We start from the raw sequence: 25197 nt of genomic DNA on the forward strand, positions 1-25197 counted from the left end.
AAGGACGAACAACAGATGCAATGCTGTCCGTCATCCCGAACTTGGCTGAGCAGGTAATCCTGGGAATGGACTTCCTACGGAAAAGGGGAATCATCCTTATGCTAGATGGCCAGCCGCTGGAAGGCACCGTGACCAAGAGAGCACCCGAACTAGACACGCTATGCGCGTTAACAAACCGAGAACACTTGAGCGACGACCAGAATACGGAGCTGCGGAACTTCGTGGCACACCACCAACAGCGGTTTGGCAAAATTACTGGGCCAAGCACAGCAGCCGAGCATACGATTCTCCTCAAGCACAACCGTCCACTGAAGCAACGATACTACCCCCGCAACCCGGCCATGCAACAAGTCATCAACGAGGAGGTGGACGAGTTACTAAGGGTAGTAAGAATAGAGCCGTCGCGAAGCGCATACAGCTCGCCAATCGTGCTAGACCGGAAAAAGCAGGGCACTTAGAGAATGTGCATAGATTACCGTCAACTGAATGCCGCCAGCGAACCGGATGCGTATCCACTACCGCAAATTGGAGCCATCCTCGACCAGCTGAAGGAAGCGAAATTCATCTCCACTATTGACCTGAAGTACGGCTACTGGCAGATTCCGCTCGCCAAAGCATCGCGACCATACACCGCATTCACGGTTCCTGGCAGGGGATTGTTCCAATGGAAAGTTATGCCATTCGGCCTACACTCTGCTCGGGCCACGTTCCAACGCGCTCTGGATTCAATTCTGGGACCGGAACTCCAACCTAAAGTATTCGCCTACCTGGATGATATCATAGTCTTGGGAGACACCTTCGAGGAGCACATGACTAAGTTGAAGGAAGTTTTCGAGCGACTCCAGAAACATAAAATGCAGGTGAATTTCGACAAATGCAGCTTCGTCCAGCAACAACTGCAGTACCTGGGACACATCATCAGCGCCAAAGGAATCCAAACCGATCCCGGGAAAACATCGGCAGTACAAGAGATGCCAGCGCCGCGAACCATCAAAGAACTCCGCCGCTTTCTTGGACTCGCTTCATGGTACCGCCGTTTCGTCGCCGACTTTTCCACCATCGCCGCACCGGTCAACCAATTACTAAAGAAAGGACAAGCCTGGATATGGGGAACGCCGCAAGTAAACGCCTTTCAGGCGCTCAAAGACAGGGTCACCAATGCACCCGTACTCTGCTGCCCCGACTTCGGCAAACCATTTTTTCTACAAACCGACGCGAGCGGGGAAGGACTCGGCATCGTGCTCTACCAACGCCATTCCGACCAAGATAACGTAATAGCGTATGCCAGCCGTAGCTTAACGGAACTTGAAAAACGAGAATCGGGCACCGAACAGGAATGCCTAGCCGTGCTGTGGGGAATACGCAAAATGAGACCATATCTGGAGGGATACCGTTTCACTGTTATCACGGATCACCATTCACTAAAATGGCTACATTCATTGCAAAATCCCTCACGGCTGGCACGATGGGCCCTAGAGCTGCAACAATACAATTTTGATATAGAATACCGTAAGGGAGCACAAAATGTTGTAGCGTCGGCTTTCCCGGTGCCCGCTGCCATCTACCGACCCGGATACACTATACACAATAGACACCGACGCGAGCGACTGGTATGGAAAGAAATCCAAACAAGTAAATCAGCAACCGCAGGCTAATCCAGACTACCAGGTGATAGAGAACCGCCTTTTCCGCCACATCCCACCAAAAAACCAAATATCACGAGCGCCACAATGGAAACTATGTGTCCCAACCGATAGACGAGAAGACGTCCTACGAGAAGTCCACGACGCCGCTGCCGCCGGTCATCTTGGCGCGAAGAAAACACTTAAAAGAGCGCAAGAAAACTATTACTGGCCTGGAATGTTCCGCGATGTACTTAAGCATGTATGGAAATGCATCAAGTGCGCCGAATACAAGGTAGAACAGAGACGCCCGGCAGGATTGATGGCAACGATGCAATGTTCACGACCGTGGGAGATCGTAACCGCCGACTTCATCGGACCACTACCGCGTTCCAAATTAGGCAACACGTCCCTCCTCGTCATGGTGGACAAGTTTTCCAAATGGGTAGAGATGATCCCAGTACGCCAAGCAACAACGGCCAGCGTTATCAAAGCGCTGAAAGAAAGGATAATATACCGATTTGGTTGCCCGAAGACCTTCCTCACTGACAATGGGAAGCAGTTCGTAGGGAAAGCGTCGAAGTCATTCCTGAGCGACCACCGCATCGAACATAAGTTCACCGCAGCATACGCACCCCACGGGAACCCGACGGAGCGAACCAACCGGGTCATCAAGACAATGATAGCGCAGCGTTCCAAGGAAGACCACCGCCACCATCAAGAGATTCCCCAAATCGCGTTCGCAATAAATACAGCGAGCCACGAGCCCACGCAAGCTTCCGCGGCGGAAATAAACTTCGGACGGAACCTAACAGCACCACAGCAAATACGAACGGAGGGAGCAGTACCAGTGGAGCCACCTACAGTACCGATATCCATCACCAAGCTATGGGAAGAAATAAAGACCCACCTGCAAGAAGCTTCAAGTCAGCAGAAGAAATATTACGATTTGCGCAGAAGGCCGTGGAAGCCAAAGATAGGAGACAGAGTGATGAAACGAGATCACCCCCTTTCCTCCGCAGCAAACAGCTTCGCCCAAAAACCCGCACCGAAATTTTCCAGCCCATACCTGGTGGTGGAGTACATCTCAACAAATACGGTGAAACTGGCCCACGTCGAACTACACAAACAACCGGTGCACGCGCACTTACAAGATCTAAAGCCGTGCGAATTTTAAAATACAGTATTTACGTCTTCTTATTCCTTCCAGGAAACGCAAAACAATCGACAACATGGGCAGAAAAAACCGCCAACCAGCCCCACCAGACTCGCCAAAACCGATCCGCCCATAACGCCCCCCCTTCGAAGCAACCCCATGGCCACCCAACAAGGCCAAAATACAACGGGTACAGATCTTCCACGGGGCCCCGTTGGTCGACACCTTAATGGCGATAAAAGAACCGCAGAGCGACGAACAAACGCCGACGCAAGCCGAACGCGAACGCACCCCGCAAAATATAGAGGCACTCAGACAAAAAAGAACGAAAAAAAAGACTGACCCAGAAACATGCTTTCGGGAGCTGAAACTAAGCCGTCGCCGCAATGAACGCAGCAAAACTTGGACGTTCTCGTGGAAGGGCCAACAAGTGAGGGTAAAAACCAAAACTGAAGACCACGCGCTGGTGACCATAGCGGGGATGAAACGCATAGTAAAATATACAGATGACGATGAGAAGCAGCAACCAAAAACGGAGGAAGAAGATCCATAATTTACTTACCTTATATTAGTACATTATTGTATTTGAATTACTATATACAAAAAAAAAAAAAAAAAAAAAAAAACACCAACACAACAAAACAAAAAAAAAAAGAGAAAAAAAAAACAAAACAAATTTTTTTATGAAGAGGGAATTTGTTTTTTTTTGCCATAGGCACACAGTAAAGGGGACGCGGTACAGTAAGAAAACGGTAATAGTTGAGTACTCTCCGCCACTCCAGCAAAAAAAGTACCTCAGGAATCTTTCTTTTTATACATAAACCCTTAGTTTTAAGGAAAATGAAATTTATTAAACACGTAATGTTAGCATTAACTCAATTAGACATAAATGGAATGACTGTATATTTTATGAGAAAAAAATATTAATAAAACGATGCACGCATACACACCGGCAGAGCCGGCATAACGACACACACGCAACCGCTAGCCAGGCCTGGCGTGATACTCCTCTTCCTCTCTGCAGCTTTCCGTCAAACGAAGTGTTAGGAGGACTGTAACGTAGCGTTACAATAGTAAGACCCCCACTGTAACCCTTTCTCCTACGCCTGAGACCCCCACTCTAACCCTTTTCACCTACGCCTGAGAGTATACATACATAGCACATTAACAGGTAGCCAACATCAGCAGTTACTTACCAATGCATGCGAATAGCATTGGGCGATAACAATAATTTGCACACGGCACGCCAACATCAGCAGCCACATACCAACGCATGCGAATAGCATTTGGCGATACCAATAATTTGCACACGGCACGCCAACTCACAGCAGTATAAAAGAGGACGAATTGGCTGTTGTCATTTCATTCCTCGCAGGTTAGTCAGAGGAAGTAGTTGCTTTATTAAGCAACCCAGTCACTCCTCTGACTAGCTGAGTGGAAGGGGTGCGGCCTCGGCACTGGTCACCCCTTGCTTGCGGGGACAACGGGTTGTCGCCTTTATGGTTTTCCCGCCCGTGTCCCAGCTAAGTAAGGGGGGCCCGCCGCCTTAGGACTACCCCGCCCTTTCCTCTCAGCTAAGGCTCCGACCGACCCGGTTCGGCAGCTGCGTAGCGTGGTGCCTTCGGGCCCAGTTTCTCCTCGCAGCCACCGAACCGGCAAGGGCAGAGTTGGTGCACCGCCCCCCCAGCACCTTACCTTAGTGTGCAACCACGGGGGAGCGATGTCCAGCGGACGAGCCAATCCCCCCTCCACCACAGAGTGGAAAGGGGCGCTGTCAGGGAACGGGTCACCCTCACTTGCGGGGACAACGGGTTGACGCCTTTATGGTTTTCTCGCCCGTGTCCCAGCTAGGTGGGGGGGGGGGGGGCGCCGCCCTATGACCATCCGGCCCTTTTCCCCTCCGTCCCGGCCGTCGACCGGTCCAGCAGCTAAAGAGGCTACCGCTGTGCCGTAAGGTGCACTCCCCCTCAGCCCCTGGATCGGCCGACGGAATTCCTGCTGGTACAACTCCGCGTCCAGCCCTGCATTCGTGCGGGCATGGAGGCGGTGGTGTCCAGCTGGCGAACCGGCATTAACCCAAACTCATTGCAATCCTCGCAGGTCCCTCAACCGCCGCCACTGAGACAGCACCCGTATCGGAAGCCACCCGCAACAGCCGCCATTGGAAACCCCCTCCGAGAAGGTAATCACGTGGAACGGCTGTCCTGACACCCCGCCCTGACCGCACCACTGGTACGAGCTCCGTTGCCTCTTTGTTGTTGTCGCTATCCTACTGCCGTCGCGCCGCTGCTACCGTCAGCCGCTCGCTATCCTACCGCCGTTGCGCCGCTGCTACGACAACCGTTAGCCGCCCGCTATCCTACCACCGTTGTGCCGCTGCTACGACAACCGTCAGCCGCCCGCTATCCTACCGCCGTTGCGCCGCTGCTACGACAACCGTCAGCCGCCCGCTATCCTACCGCCGTTGCGCCGCTGCCGCGACGACCGTTAGCCGCCGCTACCTTATCACCGTCCATCCAGTTCGCTGGTGCCGTCACTACGTCCATACCGCTACATCCATCCGTCCGCTAATACTGTCCGCCGTCCAGCCGCCGTGCTAATCCCGCCACTGCGCACATACCGCTGTGCCAATTCATCCGCCAATACTGTCCGCCGTCCAGCCGCTGTGCTACTCCTGCCACTGCGCCCATACCACTGTACCAATTCGTCCGCTAATACTGTCCGCCGTCCGGCCGCCGTGCTGATCCCGCCGCTGCTCCCGGACCACCGTACTGACCCCGCCGCTATTACTACGCCTGTTAGCCGCCGCTCGCCACCCTCCCCTGCCATCTTTGTACGGAAAGCTGCTAACCTCACTACCCTTCAAGCCGTGTGTGTGTGTGTGTATTCGTCATTAGCACATAACTACTGTGTTTTTATTAAGTGGGGGTTTGTGGGACCTCTACTTGACCCTGGATTGACTGAGTGCTACCTCAGCCTACGACAAAACCCACCTCATAAAGTTTTACTTACATTTTTGTTAAAATTCTGTTATAAATTAATAAAAAAATAAAAAGAAAATATTTTTCCGCCAACTAATTTGCAACTTAGAAAAACGGAACTACGATCGAAATGCAGAATACAAAAAATCGAACGATTCGAAGTTGGATCGAAAGAGATTGGAACACAGAATACCAAAATTGCCAAATCGAAAAAATTCCAATCCAAGTCGAAATGCAGAATAGGGCTGAATATGTACCAAACATACCAGTTTTTCGCGGATAACTTTTAAACGGGTTCGGATTCTTAATCTAGGCCTAAATACGCGTCTTTTGATATGTCACTCGAAAATCTTGGCCCAACTTTAGGATGGGGCCCCAAAACTGCACTACTACCTTTTTTCGAGATTTGATATATGAAAGTCCCAGTTCCAGGTTATTGTCCAATGCATAAAATGATTACTTTCTGGATTAAATTTCCAAAGTGTATATGTTATTTTGGCACTACCAGTACACAATGGTAATACCATAGAGGCCAGAACCATGTGTAGCAGCTTGTGATTTGGTATTAATTGTTTGTAATTGCTCCGTATTTTCAATTAAAATTGGTTTGTAAATGGCACCACGCCAGGTTATTTCCAAATTGACTTGAGTTGAATTATTTATTTTCCATTAAAATTTGTTGGTGTTCTGTCCAATCTTCAGGTAAAGATGTGGCAGAGATTGTTAATCTCTATTTGCCAGGTTATTTCAAGTAGAAATTAGATAAGTTATTAATTCATTTAGTAAATTAATGGATATTTTTTCCAATCTTCAAGATCAAAGTATGTTCAATTTTTGGTTGTTTGATTTTTGTAAAAAAATTTTTGTCATTTTTGGTGTTATATGTATATCAGAAAGTTTGATTTTTGTTACAAAATTTCTTTCGTATTTCTTTTATTAAAATTTGTTGGTATTTGTCCAATATGGCACCTCCCCAGTCACAGAATTAGTAATGTTTTTTTTTTAATTAAAATTATTTATCCATGTTCAAAGTGAAATTTAATTTTTGCAATAAAAATTGCAGTTTGGTTTATGCACTGAGTATTGTATAATATGTAAACCGAGCTGCTTATTCAGCATAAAGTATATATGCGACCAATTTTCCCTCGTAGTATATATTGTTCTTGTCGAATTCTGATCGAACAGCTGGCAGACGAAAGTCATTTCTGTTTCTTGTGTCGTAATCATGAACCTCGTTGTTGTGTGTTACTCGGTCATCTAAATATTTCGGCAGGTTGCCTAGTTTCATGTTGTGTATGAATTTTAGAGTGTAGTATACAATGCGCTGCCTTAAGGCTTGGTTTCCTCGAAAGCGGTGGCGCTATATAGCGGCCGTTACATAGCGGTAGAGTGCGTTGTCAAAAATATTGCAATGTAAAAGTAATTATGTGGAAACTAAGAAGATGGTGAAGTCCACCGTAACGTAATACAGCGGCCGGCATAAAACAACCCTGCCGTCATGACGGCAGAAACTCGTTCATCACCGTTTTTTCTCACCGCTATTGTCAAAGCGGTGAATATTTTGTCAAATATTTCAAATTATTTATAAAATAAACCATGATTCAACTATATGGTTGGCTCATCTGTACAAAAACAAAATGTGTTAGTTCAGATTGTCAAAAGCTGCGTGTTGGTGTTATGCGAATGGAATGGAATGAAATCATAAAACTTAGCAGTTTTTGTGTGTAGTAAGGAAATGTTTTCAATGTGTTGGTTTCATTTTGCGTTTGTCATCTCCTTTTGACAATCCCATCAACCATGCAATGACAAAAATAAAATCAGCTGATGAGATGAGCCAACCATATAATTGAGCATGATTCAATCACAAGAGGTTTGCTCGACTAACAAATTTTTTGACAATTGCAGCCATTTTGCTCCCATGTCGAATTGACATCCGTTAACTGTGTTGTTCCTTTGCGATTTTTCGAAAAATATTAGTAGTAGAAAAAAAGCAATCAGCATACAAATACCCTAAAGTACTGAACTGCATAATTCCTTTAAATAATTTTTTTTTTATTTTATAGTGATTTTATTAACTATTAGTGTGGCTGAACGTAGTTAACGAATTTACTGAAATTCCGCTTATTCCAAATCTTCTTCTAACGTTCGAATCGCTAAACTGTTGAATAAATAACTCCAATATTGAATAATGCAAAAAATGGTCTTTATTAGACTACTTGACAATAACACTTACACTTCGCAACTTGCTTAAATCAAACTGATTGTCGTGCATCTACTGTTGCTGTCTTTTATACTCTGTGATTTCTCATTCGCATACTTCTAGGCGCTTCCATTTCTATAATTTACTAGTTAGTTATCAGCTATAAAATTACTACATTTATAGCTTCTCATATGCGCGTGTATATGTGAATGATACTGGCACAATTATAATTGCCTACTTTTGGGAGCATCTCAGATAAGATATATGCATGTGTTTGTGCGTCTCTTCTCCGCTGCATGTACGTACATATATGTAGACATAATGATTGATTTATTGATGTGCATACAAGTCACTGCTAGCATCGGCTTAAAGATGATTGTATCCCTTAGTGTTGCTAATATTCGTCACAATAGGTTATTTTATGAAAAGTACGGACACCAAGGAATCGGTCACTTTTGTAAACCTATGAACATACAAAACCTTAACCACTTCAAAATGCATCGTTCAAAGTCAAAAACTCGACAAGTAAATAGATTCACGTAAAAATGTCATTAGTAAATAATGGAGTTGTCATTACGAAATGTATCATTGAGCATGTTAACTTATTCATTCCGTATGTTCGGAACATTCACCTCCAGCTAAGGATTTGTGGAATCCGTTTATATTTGGAATTTTATGTATATACTATTTTATATATTCGGATCTCGTGAAGTAGTATCAAACGAACGTATTCCGAATATTCTAAATTAACGGTTTATCCGGAGCACTTCCATGAGTTCTTAACGGAAAAGAGTTTTCCGGAATTTCAGAATAAAAAGATGACTACTCCCTGTGTAGCAGTACCACACAAAAGCTTAACTCTTCTGTCAAATTAAAGGCCGGAATATAAAGTTCTAAGACAATAAGCCATTTTCTTTTATTTTTTTTTGTCAGTTTATTGCGGCTGCTGAGTAGAGTATCACCACATGTCGGCTGCCTGTTCAAAATTGTCCTATCTCAAAATATTTTTCAAAAACTTCGTATTTCAGGATGTCACAAAAATGCCCTATATTAGAATTTGTTTGAATAACGCTTTATCTATGAATGGTTTTCATTAACTTCCTCTTATGTCAAAATGCCTTGAACTTACACTCAGATAGGGAGTTTATTAAACAAATTTTGAGATAGTGTATTTTTGAATAAAATTCTAACGTATAACAAACAAATTCTGAAATAATGACCAAACCAACGTAACTCTTTAACAATTCACGAAACATATAGTAGAAAATAAATGATTTCCCCCAAAACCAGATGGCATTTACAAATATATTATCACTACTAATATACTACTAAAAGTAATTTTCTACTACAATTTTCGCTGAAGGGAATTGAATTATTCCCCGTTTTCCTTACATCGTAAAAGTAACCCGTACAGATTTTTAACTTGGGAGTGTCAAAGCTCTGTCATCATTGGAGAACAAACCTCTGGTAATTGAATCATGAAAATAAACAACATTTTTGAATTGACATTTTTTTTTCTGAGTTTATTAAAAGAAAAATTATTAAAAAAAACTAAAAAAAAGATGCAAAAATAAAATTAACTTTTGCCACTCGTCTGCCGTAACAGTTCGTAGTTTCCAACAAAGCGTTGCCGCTAGAAACGGTGAGTATACCGGCCGCTCTTTAGCGGTCGTAACATAGCGGTACCGCTTTTGGAGGAAACCAAGCCTTTACACTTCATTTTGCTTCACCTGTAGCTCTGCAATGTTCGAGTCGGCTAACATGAATAATATCGTAGGGCAGTATATGAAATGAGGTTCTGTAATGGACCTATAAACCATAATTTTATATTTGCTGACGTGCTTGCATGTCCGGAACATAAATCCAGTTTTTTTTTGATATTTTTGCCTCTGTATATTTAAGATGCTCATCGAACTTAAGTTTCTCAACAATTATGATTCCTAGGTATTTGTATTTGTTCGGCCTGAGTGCGTCTGGAACCGGCAGTGGATAGGCGCACACGGGTCGATCTCGGGTTGATAGTGCTCTCGAAAGAAAGTAAAAGAACAAAACGCAAAGAGGATTTCCTCGTTATAATAGTGTTTTAATTAGAGTGTAGGAAAATATATATAAGGATACAATATTACCTTTGAGTGTAAAAATGATGTCGGTGATCCTCGGCGATGTGTGCTGGTTGGCGGTCGATCGAAAAAGAGGCCGGTTGTCCCGTTGATGACAACCGCTAAGCCGCGAAAAAGTCCTCTGGTATTAAGGAGGGGAAAAAAGCCACACACACAACAATCCCCACATATACGTGCATGGGTGCTGACAACCTGCACACACACGTGCATGTGTATGAAACGCATGCATGTGCATGCATGCACACAAATGCGGCGTGAGTGTGGGTGGCTGGAAATATTATTAAAACGTTAGGGAGGGGCACCGTCAATCAGGTAAAAGTTAGGCATTGGGCCTAAACATGCCGCCCCCCTTGCGGTACGCAACATCACAGTCCGCCAAGGATCACCGACCGTGAAGAAGAGAAGAAAAAAATAAAAAAACTTATAACTAATTATATCTAACTTAACATAACGCCGGCCAGTCCGCCGGCTTGGCGGCAGGCAAAATGGTTTGCGCAGTGTGCGAGCTTGGTTGCTGCTGCCTCGGTCATTCGCCAATTTTCCCGTTATGGTTTAAGGCCTGAGCCAGGTTTGCCTAGAGCTAGGGATTGCGAAAAGAAGTAAGAAGATATACGTGTTCATATTTCTTGCCGTTTATTACAAATTCATTGGAAATGAACAAGCATAGAATTTTGTAAGAATAAAATTCAATAAAAAATAACTTATTGTAATGATACAAGATTTTAAACGCACACCTCCATTGTGAATTTATACAAGTGGCGAATTTTTGATAAAACGTTCACGATAGTGAACAGCTTCGATCACCTGTTCAATCGCTGTTCGATTACTTAAATCATTAGCTAACAGTGGTTTTCAAACATTTTGTAGACGACTAGTATATTGCTTTATTTACATAATTTAAAATGCCTGCATGGCTGGTTACTCAAATTTAATCCATAAACTTGATTTCAGAACTGAGTATTAATATGTAGTCTGATTTTCTGTATACAAATTTAAAGGAAAAGCTGATTTGAAACAAATGTGCAATTCATGGCACTTCAATTTAATAACGGCTAGTGAAACAAAACCTTTCTTCCATTCTCTGGCCATTCGCGACAACCGTTCTCCGTTTATTAGTTGACAGGTAGGTATGGCAATGGAGGAAAAGAAAGATTTTTCGTTGGTATGAATTCACAATGCACATCCTTTGCAACAGTGTACAAAAAAAATTCAATAAAAATAACAAAGTGTAAAAAATGCATGTGTTTCGGTCGTTACCGAACAGTTTGATGTTAGGCCTTGGTTGTGCCCGAGAGTACCCAACCGAAGATGGTACTCTGAGCTAGCAAAGGGCCAAAGGTGGTGGGCAGAATCCCTGGTAGCATTATTTCCGCATATACGTCTGTCCCTAGTACGAGGCGGATAGGGGCGGATGAATAAAATTGCGGATCCGCCAGACGGAGATGTGCATACGGGGATGCGATGGCGCTGTCGACGCTGGTCGTGGGGGCCATTCGCCGAAAGTTGGACACGACCGCCGCATGGGTTGCAATTCGTTTGTTTTGACCGTGTCTTGCTCGTATGCGTAGTAGGCATCCTGCTTGACTGCCAATGGTGCTGGTAGGGAGTTGGAGCTCCTGGGCGAGCTCATCCGCAATCACTGTGGTGGGGGAGCATCCATCGATTAAGGCGCGAACGAGGTGTAGCCGCCCCCCTGCTTCTATTTTGACGACCGCGGTGGGGGTGATTGTTACCGTCGGTATCATGGTGGCGGTGGCAGCGGAGTGCGGGGCTAGGAGCCCTTCCCGGAAGGTGGACGCTGTGGAGAGCTGCAACGAGCTGTATCGTTGGCTGCGATCTTGTGTCTGATGATGGGTGTGGTGTCGTTGTTGCAGGCGAAGAGGCCTTGTCGCCGCTCTGCGGTCGCGCGGTTGTTGTCTTCGTTGAGGTTCCTTGGTTTGTCGGCGAAGAGACCGAGTCTCCGCTCGGCCGTCACGAATATGGCGCTGGACTGTCGATGTGTTGTGCTGGAGCCGCTTCCTTTCATGCTGCAAAAGCGGTCGAAACGATTTGGCTGCTGGTGTTGTGTTCGGGCGAAGAGACCGAGTCTCCGTTCCAGCATCTGACGCATATAACGATATGGAGTCGTCAATCCGCTCACGGGGTGATTCCAGCTCCTCCTCAACTTGTACACTCCATGGCTTGGAGCGGGCTTCGTGGAGTAGCTGTTCCTATTCATCAATCGAGGAGATGTGAAGCATCGTGTGATGTTTTTCGCCGCATTTTTTACATCGGCCTTGGCTTGGGCACGCGTTAGAGCGGTGGTCTAGAGCCAAGCAATTTCCACAGCAGCTCCCGCGGATCGCTAAGTAAAGACGCTCCTCGGGTTTTTTGCCCCGAAAGATGGGGCACAGGCGTATGGGATGTTGCTTAAAACAAGCGCGGCATTCCGACGTATAACGCATGACGTTCTTGGCAGTGTTTCGTTGCATAGCGACCCATTTTCCTGAAAGAAATGCAATATGTTTGACTGGGTCGAGTTATTCTTGAAAATGCGGGGGCGAGTGGTCCCTAATTGTATTATTGGGATTTGGGAAATTTTATTAGCGCGCGCATAAGGGGAAGCATCTGTCGCTGCATAAAAAAATATTCATATGTGGCGCGCATTATGTGCATGGCCTCTTTCCCCGCACGTTATGTGCCTGGGTCTTTAGTGCCTTATTTTGTGTCACCCGGTAGCGTTTTAGTTAGACACGGGCACACTTATGCTGCAGAAAAATTAGCATTTACGATTTTCGGTTCGCACATTCTGGTACCGAACCGGGTAGAAGGTGTATAGCGTGGGTTCTTTTGAGTCGCTGTTATTTGTGTTGTTGGTGCTAAAAACCAACAACTTCCCTGCCCGCCACAAAAAAAAATTGTTTGGACAGCAAATTGTATGCTATGTAAAGAAAAAATAAAAAAAATCTTCGTTTTGGACGAAGAGAAAAATTTATAGAATGAATCATTTTTTTTTTTTGTATTGCCCTTCACTTATTTCTTCAACTTTTCCCCAAGTACGATTGTAGTCCTGTTTTATTGATGGCCTTTAGCAAAAGGCACGGTTCCAGAACGGTAGTTGGCTCCGATACCGATTTTCCAGAAACGGGTTTTTGGGTACCCGTTTGCCTCTTTTTATGCATCCCTAATATAGTGTACATTTAAACTCGGCATGTATATGTACATACGTTGGCATAAGTATATGGACAGTCAGTGCACGGACTTTACCGCATTGGTAGGTTTACTAACTTTTCTGGCCCATTTTCATTTTCTACTACTACTACTACTTCTGCCACCAAGACTTAGATTCTGCCAATATTTCAGTATTTTCGCGCTGAAAACGTAGACTGCGATTATTTTAAAGTGTCTAATTGCCAAGCCCACCCAACTAACATTAGGAGAGGATACTGATTAAATCAGTCAATTTTTGAAAAACTTGTGAACAACTTTAAACAAGAAATAAATTTTTGATGAGATAAATATAGTAACTGCACGCAAATATTTTCTGCGCTATTTTTCTCAGTTTTTTTTTTCTCAATAATTTGAACGAAAATAAAAAGTTTTACGTAAACGATAACATACCGAAATCGGTTATTTTGTGGCAGTATTTTTGGTACTTTGGAATATTATTGCTGTGATTAGACGTTTTGGTACATGTTTGTCAGTATTTCACACTCACGATACAGGAAAAAAGTGAGTATCGTATAGGCATAGCTATGTAGGTATATACAAAGGTACATGTAATTTTGTCTTGTTTACGTGTTTTAAAGGTGTCATTTCCTTGAAATGCGTGTTATTTGTTTTACAATACATTAATAATTGTTTGGTACAAATATGAACGGTAGCTGTTGTTTTCTTGGTAAAAACTACCAACTACTACTATTTTCATTTTTTTTGTCTACCAACATTTTCCTCTTAAAAAGTCCGCGTACTGGTAGATATTTACCAGCAGCAAAGACAAACAAATTGCGCACATTCATACACGCCCGTGTATAGAATGTAAAATTCTCAGAATTGAAACAAACGGGACAAATCGAAAGATTTTTTCCGTTGCTTCATTCTTTTTACTACGGCGTGTGGCTGGTCATTTGGTTATCATTGAGGGCAAGAAGAATGGTAAGTGAATTGTAATATTTTGAATTAATTTTATTACTGCGATTATTTTAAAGTGTCTAATTGCCAAGCCCACCCAACTAACATTAGGAGAGGATACTGATTAAATCAGTCAATTTTTGAAAAACTTGTGAACAACTTTAAACAAGAAATAAATTTTTGATGAGATAAATATAGTAACTGCACGCAAATATTTTCTGCGCTATTTTTCTCAGTTTTTTTTTTCTCAATAATTTGAACGAAAATAAAAAGTTTTACGTAAACGATAACATACCGAAATCGGTTATTTTGTGGCAGTATTTTTGGTACTTTGGAATATTATTGCTGTGATTAGACGTTTTGGTACATGTTTGTCAGTATTTCACACTCACGATACAGGAAAAAAGTGAGTATCGTATAGGCATAGCTATGTAGGTATATACAAAGGTACATGTAATTTTGTCTTGTTTACGTGTTTTAAAGGTGTCATTTCCTTGAAATGCGTGTTATTTGTTTTACAATACATTAATAATTGTTTGGTACAAATATGAACGGTAGCTGTTGTTTTCTTGGTAAAAACTACCAACTACTACTATTTTCATTTTTTTTGTCTACCAACATTTTCCTCTTAAAAAGTCCGCGTACTGGTAGATATTTACCAGCAGCAAAGACAAACAAATTGCGCACATTCATACACGCCCGTGTATAGAATGTAAAATTCTCAGAATTGAAACAAACGGGACAAATCGAAAGATTTTTTCCGTTGCTTCATTCTTTTTACTACGGCGTGTGGCTGGTCATTTGGTTATCATTGAGGGCAAGAAGAATGGTAAGTGAATTGTAATATTTTGAATTAATTTTATTAATGATAAATATTTCTTTTACTTAATCTTATTAATTAATTCTTTTAATTTTAGTTTGTTGGCGTGGAGATCCCGGCTATCAATTTGGTTTTGTATAAATTTTTTGTGGTTTTTATTGCATGGACCGGCATCGCAAAGGGGGGCTCCAACGGCGGCGTCGCCCGCGCCGTCAGTTGCCCCACCTTTGCGATGCCCATTAACGCATATATTAATGTATTTTTTCTTTTCAGGTTTAATATCGCATTTTTCTGCATACTTTTTGGACTAGATAATATGATCAGCATACTGTTCCTTAATGAAAGCTGCCTTGTATCGGGTATCATACAAATGGTTGTAGGATTTATAGTAGAGGCATTGGAAGTACCTTGCTGCTTCATTTGTATAGAACCGGTGAATGATTTGGCTATTAAAGTAAAGGCACGGCCTTTGTGGAATCGTGCTGCCTTTTAATGGGTAATTGCACTACCTCTGATAATTTTATGTCTGGGATTGGGGAGCATCTTTGCATGTGGTCTCGGGTTCTGCAATGGTGTGGTATATGGTCTCAGGGGGGTGGGTGAAAAGTCTTCCGTCGAACAAATGCGTTAGCTGCTGTGCAATCGGGCTTAGCAGGTATAACTACAGTAAGCGATCGCGCAAGCATTGTGAATAAAGCACAGCAATTCTCATTTACCGGGGCAGTGGGCACGGATAGCAATGTGTGATAGCGCAAGCAATGAATGAAATAAACGAAAACCTTTGCACGCATTTCTGTACACAAAGCAACCAGAACTCAGTTGGAATAATGCAGTACAGAAGCAAGACCCTTTTTTTCATATCCTTGATCACAAAGGAATTCGTCATAAGCGAATGTGTTTTTGAAAATAAAATTTCTTCTGGCGATCAAGCCGCTTTTAATCTGCCCACGTTGGTATCGGCTTACGTAAATATACATTATATCTGCGAGACTGGATCACGCAAAATTCCTAGCCATATGTTGGTTGGGCAAAATAGAAGTCTTCGATCAGTTGGATATACGCAGTCAAATCAAACTTCCGTGCTAGTTGACCCGGTTTGTTGACAATAGCTTTGGCACAAGTGCGTAGTCTATCAAAGAATACTATACTAAGCACGTTTGTGATGAATGTACGTCCACTGGGTGAAATTGATCAAGTCGAATCACAAAGAATGCGTAACTAAGCGAAAATACCGCACGTGTACATTCTTATATACAAGAACACTCGCCTAAGAAATGGATGAGATGGAATTTGCATATTTACAACCTGCTATTGTATTTACTTCACATAGGATGTTGCGTAAACTTGAATCTCATGTTCAAAATTTTTGTACAACGTGTACAATTCTATGCTTTATCTAGTTTACGTAAATAGATCGCATTGCGCTTAAGTGATGAGCAACAAGCTGAGGAACGTTTTAGTACGCTGATAATACCATTGGCTGCACTAGGATCAGAAGCTATTGAGGAGTTATTCTTTTCTAGTTTACTTGGGGAGGTACAAATCGATAATATGATACCTTATATGAGTAACAACTGGTAAGGTTTTGTGGATACATTGTTTTCAACATGTTTAAATATGAGCACTACTATATGAAACAGGGTATACTAGGATTTAGAGGAGCGAATGCCGTAGACTGATTTTGATAAGTATATATATACGAAATAATAGTTTCTTGAGTTGTCAACGTTGATAATAAAGTACTTAACGGCAAGAAGTAAAATCGATCGCATCGATCTCTATTTAGAAAAGGAAATGGTACAAAGCCTTATGACCATATGTTTCGCTAATCGTTTTCTTAATTCAACATGGAGTCGCGAAAATATAGCTTCCGCACTAAGTACCTTCAAAGGACCATTTGGCACGCAAGGACGTGGTGGTTATTTCGATGAATTTGGCATTATACGTGACGTCATGCAAACCCATTGATTACACATACTCTCGCTGTTCGCTATGGAGAAACCAAATTCCTGTCAGCCCGACGATATAAGCGATGAAAAGGTTAGAGTATTGAAAAACATTCCAGCGTTAACCTTAGGTGATATGGTCTTGGAGCAATATAGCGGCAACCCAAATGGAGAATGTGATGAACGTGTGGGATATTTAGATGCTACGCCAATTAAGAGAATTCCACTGGTTACATATGGGTTGGGTATGCTGCGCATGAACAATGAACGTTAGGGAGGTGTACCCTTTATATTGCGTTGAGGTAAAGCATTGAATGAACCTAAGGCGGAAGCGCATGTGCAATATCGTAAAGTGCCTGGTGATATCTTTCATGGTAAGTGTAATCGTAAAATAGACGAAGTGTCAACTGAAAATGTATTTTAATCGTTCCTTCGATCAGTTCAAAAATAGGATGCAAAATGCTGAGTATGTTGCGATTGGCGCGAATCGAATGTGTGGTGTCGGGGCCAACCTTTGGTAAGGATTGCATAAAAGGTTTTCTACGTTTCGCAGACGGCCAAGTGCCAACGTTACAAGGGAACAGCAGAGGCGTTTTCAAGAAGTTAGCACGCTACAACGGGAAGACCTTGATGGCGGGTCGGTGTGGTCTAAATGAAATCGAACCAGGACTCTACTTAGGTTAGCGTAATATATAGATATAGTAGACTTTATGTTTGAAATTTTAAGATAGGGATAAAGACACTCCCCGAAGGTTTTGTGCAGTGTTGTCGATGTTGATCGCCATCGCGTATAGATCCGTCACCTTCCGGTAACACGCACCATTAAGGTACACGCCAGACCACCTGAGGAACCATTCAGTATTATGATATTGAAGCTTGTAGGTCATAACGCCCACCTGCCTTTTATTCCGAGATGATAAAGAGACCGGATTCGCCACGGGTAGGTGAAGGTTGACATCTAGGTTGGAGAAGCTATAAACTGCGCTAGCAACCCCCTTGAATGGGTTGAACTTTAATCATTTGGGGATTGTAGTCTCCTCTTACGACAGGTACTGTCTAAGCCCCCTAAGCAGCGGGGGGAAAAAATTGATGTGGACGCTTTGTTTAGATACTCTTCCGATGATAACGTTTAAAGTTCCCAACTTCTATGGCCCGTTCCTATTAAAATCAGTATACGCAGTTATTACCTTTGTTGACTAAATAATGAATTTTATACTTGGTGAACCTAAACTTTTGATGGAAAATCCGATTTGTCTTCATATGCTCACATTTTCTCAATCATAAGAATTCAAATAAAATTATAAATATATCAAACATATTAAAAGCTTTAAGAAGTTTAAATGCTGTTGTTGTAGCAACAGGCGAAGCACTGCTACAACCACAACAACATGATGATCATAGATGCTGTTGGATGTTGTAGTCGTGTATGAACATCGGTCAAGTTCATTATTGCCAATCAACTGCGGTTCAAATAGTTCATCTTGGAACGTCAGGATGCTTTCATCCGCTGATGAAATAGGGTTATTATATAATATTTAATTATGTATTAAATATAATGAAAAAATGAATCGTACTCGTATTCACATTGGATTCCATCATATGGTTGGAAAAATGCTCTTTAATATGATCAAAAATGATTCTGAAAAGTAGTAAATATCTTTCAAAACTAAGTAAAGCACAATCCTCCAAACATATCAAATATGATGAAAAAAGAACAAAAGTGTTTAAGAATATGAATCATAAATGATTATTCAAGAGTAATCACATGTAAGGTATACTTTTCTCCCGACGATACCTAGATGCTTCGAATTAAAAATACTTTTAAATTTGAACCTTTTCAATCATCTTTTCAATATCCTTTTTTTTTAAGGGCCTAGTAATGTTCTTATCGTATTGAGTACATTAAGACTTCTAAAAATCTGAATACTTTAGTAATGGTAATATCTGGGGCAGATGGGATTTCCATCTGCGTTAGGCTTGCGATGGGCCTCGTTGCGCGCCAACGAGTGCAGCTGTTTTCTGTGGCAGAGCGGTTCGCCCTTCTGCGGTAGGCTTTTCTCGTTATGGGATAACGAGTGAGTGGGAAGATTTTTTTTTTTGAAAATTTTAAAAATTGAATGGGCCGGAAAATGCCCTTGGTTTCGGTGGCAGATGCGGATCTGCATTAGGGTTGTTGGTTGGCCTCGTTCCGGGTGAACGAGAGCTGGGGTTGAATTTTCTGGAAGGAGGGATGTGGAGGAACGGACGGATTGTTAGGAGGAACTCGTGGTCCTCCCACAATCGATCTCCGTAGGGAGAAGGATCAGTTTGACCAAAGGTCGTCTGACTTGACCCTTCTCGGTTATGAGGTCGACTACACGTACTCGGTTATCTTCGCCGGGGTGTACGTTGACGACTCTACCTAACCTCCATTCGTTGGGAGATAAGTTGTCCTCTTTGAGGACGGCGGGATCTCCCACTTGTATGTTTTCTTTGGGCTGCTTCCACTTCACTCGTTTTTGAAGTTCGGATAGATATTCCACCTTCCATCGCTTGCAGAAAGTATGATGGAGGGCTTTGAGTTTCTGCCAACGATTTATCATCGAGGCAGAGCTCTCACTAGGATCTGGTTCTGGTGGAGCCAGTAGGTGGCTGCCCGTTAGGAAATGTCCTGGGGTTAGTGGTTCCAGATCCGTTGGGTCATTCGACCCTGGACTGAGTGGGCGCGAGTTGAGGCACGCCTCAATCCTGCACAAAAAGGTTTGCAACTTCTCCATGGTGTGCTTATGGGGAGACGCGATCTTTTTGAAGTGGCTTTTGAAGCTCTTCACTCCCGCTTCCCACAGGCCGCCCATATGTGGAGCGGCGGCGGGAATAAAATGCCAGCTCAATGCTTGATGGCTATACTTTTAGACTGTTTTGTCTCGGCTTTCGGCCAGAAAGACTTTAAATGCGGATCGTAAAGATCTTGATGCTCCGACAAAGTTTGTACCATTGTCGGAGTAAATGTTCTTCGGACATCCTCTTCTCGCGATAAAACGCGAGAAGGCTGCGAGAAAGCATGGGGTGCTGAGGTCACTAGTGGCCTCTAAGTGAATGGCCTTAGTGGAGAAACAGACAAAAAGGCATACGTAGCCTTTTGACAGTCGACATCCTCTACCGCGGTAGCTTTTGATGTCGAAAGGCCCCGCAAAGTCTACCCCGGTATTGGTGAACGCGCGGGTAAAAGTAGTCCGTTCGCAGGGAAGGGTACCCATAAGTTGGGACTGTGCCTGCTTTCGATGAATAATGCAGGTTTTGCAATTGTGGATGACGGCTCTGATCATGGTCTTGACATTCGGTATCCAGTATTGGGTTCGGATGAGGCGGAGCATGAACTGGTTCTCGCCATGAAGGGAGTCATGATGAGCCATCATAACTGTAAGGCGAGAGAGCCTACAATTGTAAGGCAAGATGATCGGATGACGCTCGTTGTATGACATGTCTTTTGACGCCCCTAGACGCCCCCCTGTTCTAATAATATCATCTTTGTCGATATATGGGTTGAGTGACAGTATTTCACTCTTTCGTTCGATAGGTTCCCTATTTTTCAATTTTAAATACTCTGTCCCGTAAAACTGTTTCTGGCAGACTCGTATTAATGCTTGAGTCGTTGCCTTAATCTCATCGGCTGAGATTATACACGCTTTTTCGTGGAACGAGGCTTTTGTTCTTGGGTGAGTTCTTTTATAAAATCTCCTAACATAGGATAGAACCTTTAAAGCCTTGGGTAAATTTGAAAAACGGTCGATAATGTCTACCTGATCTACCCTTGTCGTGGCATATGTTTGTGCCCTCTTCTCAACGGACGTTTTGTATTCGGTCTCTTGTGCTGGCCAGTGGGAATTGTCTTCTTGCAGCCAAGAAGGTCCCTGCCACCACAACGAATTGTTGACCAACTCTGATGCAAGTAGTCCTCTGCTTCCTAGATCCGCTGGATTAGATTCCGAGTCCCCGTGAAGCCAGTCCTTTCTACCGACCATATCGATGATCTTAGTGATTCGGTGTGCGACGAAGGTTGACCAGGAACAGGGCGGCTTTCTTATCCATGCGAGTACGATGGTTGAATCCGTCCAGAGGTGAACTTTTGCTGGCCCCAAATTAATGTTTCGGAATATTGATTCCATGATTTCTGCGAGCAGCACGGCGCCGCAAAGTTCTAAACGTGGTAGTGAGATGGTTTTCACTGGGGCTACTCGGGTTTTGGCTAGCAAGAGATTTGTGAAAATTTATCGTCCCTTTTTACGCGCATGTAGATTGCTGCTGCATATGCCTTTTCCGATGCATCGCAAAATCCATGTATTTCGATGTCGTCCTCGGGCGTAAAATTTACCCATCGCGGTATCCTAATGTTATCTATTTCGTTATAGTGTTGGGTGAAATTTTCCCACCGTTCGAAGGTAGTTGGGGAGACAGGTTCGTCCCACCCGGTGCCCTCTAACCAGATATGCTGCATTAGTATTTTTGCCACTATGACCATTGGTGCAAGCCAGCCTAAAGGGTCGAAAAGTTTGGCTATAGCGGATAGGATTGCGCGTTTGGTGGTGTTCTCGCCATTCCCTAAAACTCCTGCTGAAAAGTAAAACATGTCTGAGTGCGCGTTCCATCGTATTCCGAGTGCCTTCACCGAGCTAGCCTCTTCAAACGTTAGGAAGTCCTCGCTGAGCAAATCCGTTTTGGGGATGTCCTGAAGGATTTCCTCACAATTCGATGTCCACTTGCGCAATGGAAAGCCAGCTGAGTGTAATGCTTCGCGAATCTCGTTTCTTGCTCTGATGGTTGACGCTATTGTATGTCCTCCAGATAAAACGTCGTCGACATACATACTTTCTCGTAATATACCCGATGCTATTGGGTACGTATTTTCTACATCATCAGCCAATTGTAGAAGTGACCGTATCGCGGGCGCAGTTTACACCAAAGGTGACAGTCTTTAGTTCGTAAAGACTGATGGGTTCGTTGGGGGATGTTCGATGGACAATTCTTTGAAATTTGGCGTGATTATCGGTCACCCAAATTTGCCTATACATCTTTTCTATGTCACTATTAAAGACAAAGCGGTACAGTCTCCAACGTAGAATTAAAATAGGCAAGTCTGCTTGGAGTACTGGACCTGGGTGGAGTATGTCGTTTAGACTAATGCCATTTGCTGTCTGACTTGACGCGTTGAAGACGACGCGCACTTTGGTAGTGGTATTTTCCGCTTTTACAACGGCGTGGTGGGGCAGGAAATAACTATCGGAATCGTCGGATGGAATATTGTTTTTGATTTTTCTCATATGTCCAAGCGTTTCGTATTCGGATAACACCCGAACATATTCTTTCCCTAACTCTTGGTTTTTCAGTAATCGCCCCTCATTTCTGAAGAATTGTGAACATGCGCGCTTTAGGGACGGTCCTAATTTAATATTCTCAGGGTAATCCTGCCTGAATGGTAGCGAAACTGTGTACCTCCCATGTTCATCACGTTTTGTCGTTTCCTTAAATAGTTGTTCACAATACATTTCATCTTCAGTTAATATTTTATTTTTGGGTACATTTTCTACCTCCCAGAAAGCTTTGAGTTGGTTGTCTAACGCAACCTCGTTGTAGAATGACATGATGCTCTTCGTTGGACTCGGTGCTTCGATGCGACCGGTCAGAATCCAACCGAACACTGTCTCTTGGGCCAAAAGTGTATTCAGTACATTCTTTTTCAGACCGCTCAGTATAATTTGGGGATATATGTCTCCTCCAAGTATGAGGTCTACGTCCTCGTTGATGTAGAACCTCTTGTCTGCCAAAACCAAGTCTGGGAATGCCTGCATAGTCATGGCGTTGATATGGCAGGATGGAAGATTCCCAGTGAGTTTGGCTAGGACTAGAACGGGTGTAGTCAGGCTGAAGCAGGCATCCACTGGTGAACGTAATTCAATTTTGGATGCTTCTTTCACCTGAGCTGACACCGAATTTGTGATGCCTGAAACTTGGGCATGCATTTTTCTCGCTGGCAAATTGATTCTGCGTTTCAGTCTTTCAGTTATAAAGGAACATTCAGACCCTGAATCAATTAATGCCCGTGCGGAGAAGTCGGTACCATTATGGCGAATGTGTACGCGAGCAGTTCCTAATAGCACGCCTGTGCTGGAATTGGCATGACAGGATTTTACATTCTGGTTCGCAGATTGTCGCGCCTGTGCCCAAGTTGGGATGTTATCCGCATCTTTGAAAGGATTACGTACAGCCGTGTGCTGAGATGTATCCGCATGCAGGAGCGTGTGGTGACGAGAGTGGCATTTGGAACAGTTGTAGGAACTGGTGCACTTCGTCACGGTGTGTCCTGGGGATAAGCAATTCAGGCAGCCACTTGTGGATTTTATAAATTTAATCCTTTCTACTGGGGTTAACTCGCAGAAGCGTGAACAGTTGCGTAATCTGTGTTCAGGGGATTTACACATTTTACAAATTGATTTTATTGTTTACTTGGATACTTTCGTTTGAAAAGCACCAAGTCTTTTCGTAGGGGTTTCTGACGATTGTCGCGACGCGTTTGGTTTTTGCACTTTCGAAGTGGCATGCCCTGTAAAACCAGACACTGTTTCAAGTGTCTGAAACCGATTAGACAGGAATTTATCCATATCCTCCCACTTGGATATGTCCATTTTATGATCTATACTTTGCTCCCAAAGAGCCAGCGTGCTCTCTGGTAACTTGGTTGAGCATAGATAGGTCAGGATTGCATCCCAATTGGAAGTGTCAATTTTGTGGCATTTGAGGGACGAAATACAATTATTTATATCATTTTGCAGCTTTTTTATTGAACTGCCACACTCACTTTCTACCTTTTTTAAGTTGAATAAAATTTGTAGTTGTGTGTTGACTAAGATACGTTTGTTTTCGTATCTTTCACACAAGTTTTTCCAGGCCATCTCGAAACCTTCATTTGTGAGAGGGCATTTTTTTACGATATCTTTTGCTTCGCCCTGCGTTTTGTTGTTGAGATAGAATAACTTTTCCACCCCTTTCAAACTAGAATTGTTTATATATATTGCCGTGAACAGGTCGCGAAAAGTTGGCCAAGACAGATAATCCCCTTTAAAAACTTCCGTGTCGCAAGCCGGGAGGCGAATTTTATGCCCATGAGGTTCTTGCTCAGGGTTGACGTTCTTTTCATCCTTCTTGTATTTTTCTGCCTCAGCAGATATAGACGCTTAACATCGCACGTAGATTGCGTATGCTGCCTTTTCCTTCTTTCTGATCGCCATAACGTCATCCGCTGACACCTCATCAGATCCCAATAGCGAATCAAACGCAGACTTTACCTTCTTCCACAAGAGCCGCAACTCTTCCTGCTGTATTGCAAGGGTGTGTTTGCTATGGTCGCTCTCCGGAATAAGGCTGTAATCTCTATCAAACTCTGCGATTGACTCTGCTAAACGGATGTAGGTTTCCATTGTTTTATTTACGTTTATTAAAGAGAAAATTGCCGATTATAGAAATGGAACGCTTTAGAGTAAAAATACCTGCCCAGCCGTAAATAAACACTATTGAAATTCGAAGTTTATTATTTATTTTGCTTATTGCAGACTTTGTCAGAGTAGCGACAACGAAAAGGGTTTACTTTATGGACTTTTTGTCACAGCAGCGACAACAGCAAAAAGATTTAATTTACAGACTTTTTGTCTCAGCGGCAACAACAAAAAAAGGGGGACCACTCGCTACCTCCACAGATAATGGGTGTATTTTTGAAAAAGTGAAAAAATGCGTGCGATATTGCAAAACAAGCGCAAAAAAAAGTGTAAAAAAGTGTTTAAAAGTGAAGTGAGCACCGGATTAATTAATTAAAGTGAACTTAATTTCGTGTTTGTGAAGTGCAAAAAAAACAACAACAAAAACCTATTTAGTATGGTGCGGAAAGTGAGGTTAGGTCACCCTCTTCCAGATAATCACAAGGACTGAAATAAAGGCTAACAAACCGAGTGATTTAACCTTTGAAAATAGAAAAATAAATTGGTGCTCACTAAATCACTTCACTGTTTTCACTTTTTTTCTTGATTTTAATTTTTTCGCGCACTACACGGGTTTCTTCTTTATTTTGCAAAAAAAACTACACTCAAAAAAAGTGGCAAGAAATATAACACTTACTTCTTAGTTTGTCGTAAGAAAAGTTGATTGTGCTGTGCTGTGGTTGGCGAATATGCTGTGGCTCTGGTCACCTATGTACAATATAAAAACTCCCAACTTT

At 43.0% G+C, this 25197-nt stretch overlaps 1 protein-coding gene and 2 pseudogenes across 2 annotated transcripts in view; 2 read left to right on the forward strand and 1 right to left on the reverse strand.

The window, feature by feature from the left end:
* Positions 1-25197, reverse strand: part of Cndp2 (Cytosolic non-specific dipeptidase 2) — a 229615-nt gene that overhangs the window by 166976 nt on the left and 37442 nt on the right. The gene's annotated exons all lie outside the window — the stretch shown is intronic.
* On the forward strand, positions 14916-16782 carry LOC137246671 (calcium channel flower-like; annotated as a pseudogene).
* Positions 16284-18375, forward strand: LOC137243242 (glucose-6-phosphate 1-dehydrogenase-like; annotated as a pseudogene).

The sequence above is a fragment of the Eurosta solidaginis genome, chromosome 3 (genome assembly GCF_040869045.1).
Source record: "Eurosta solidaginis isolate ZX-2024a chromosome 3, ASM4086904v1, whole genome shotgun sequence".
In the NCBI taxonomy this organism is placed as follows: Eukaryota; Metazoa; Arthropoda; class Insecta; order Diptera; family Tephritidae; genus Eurosta; species Eurosta solidaginis.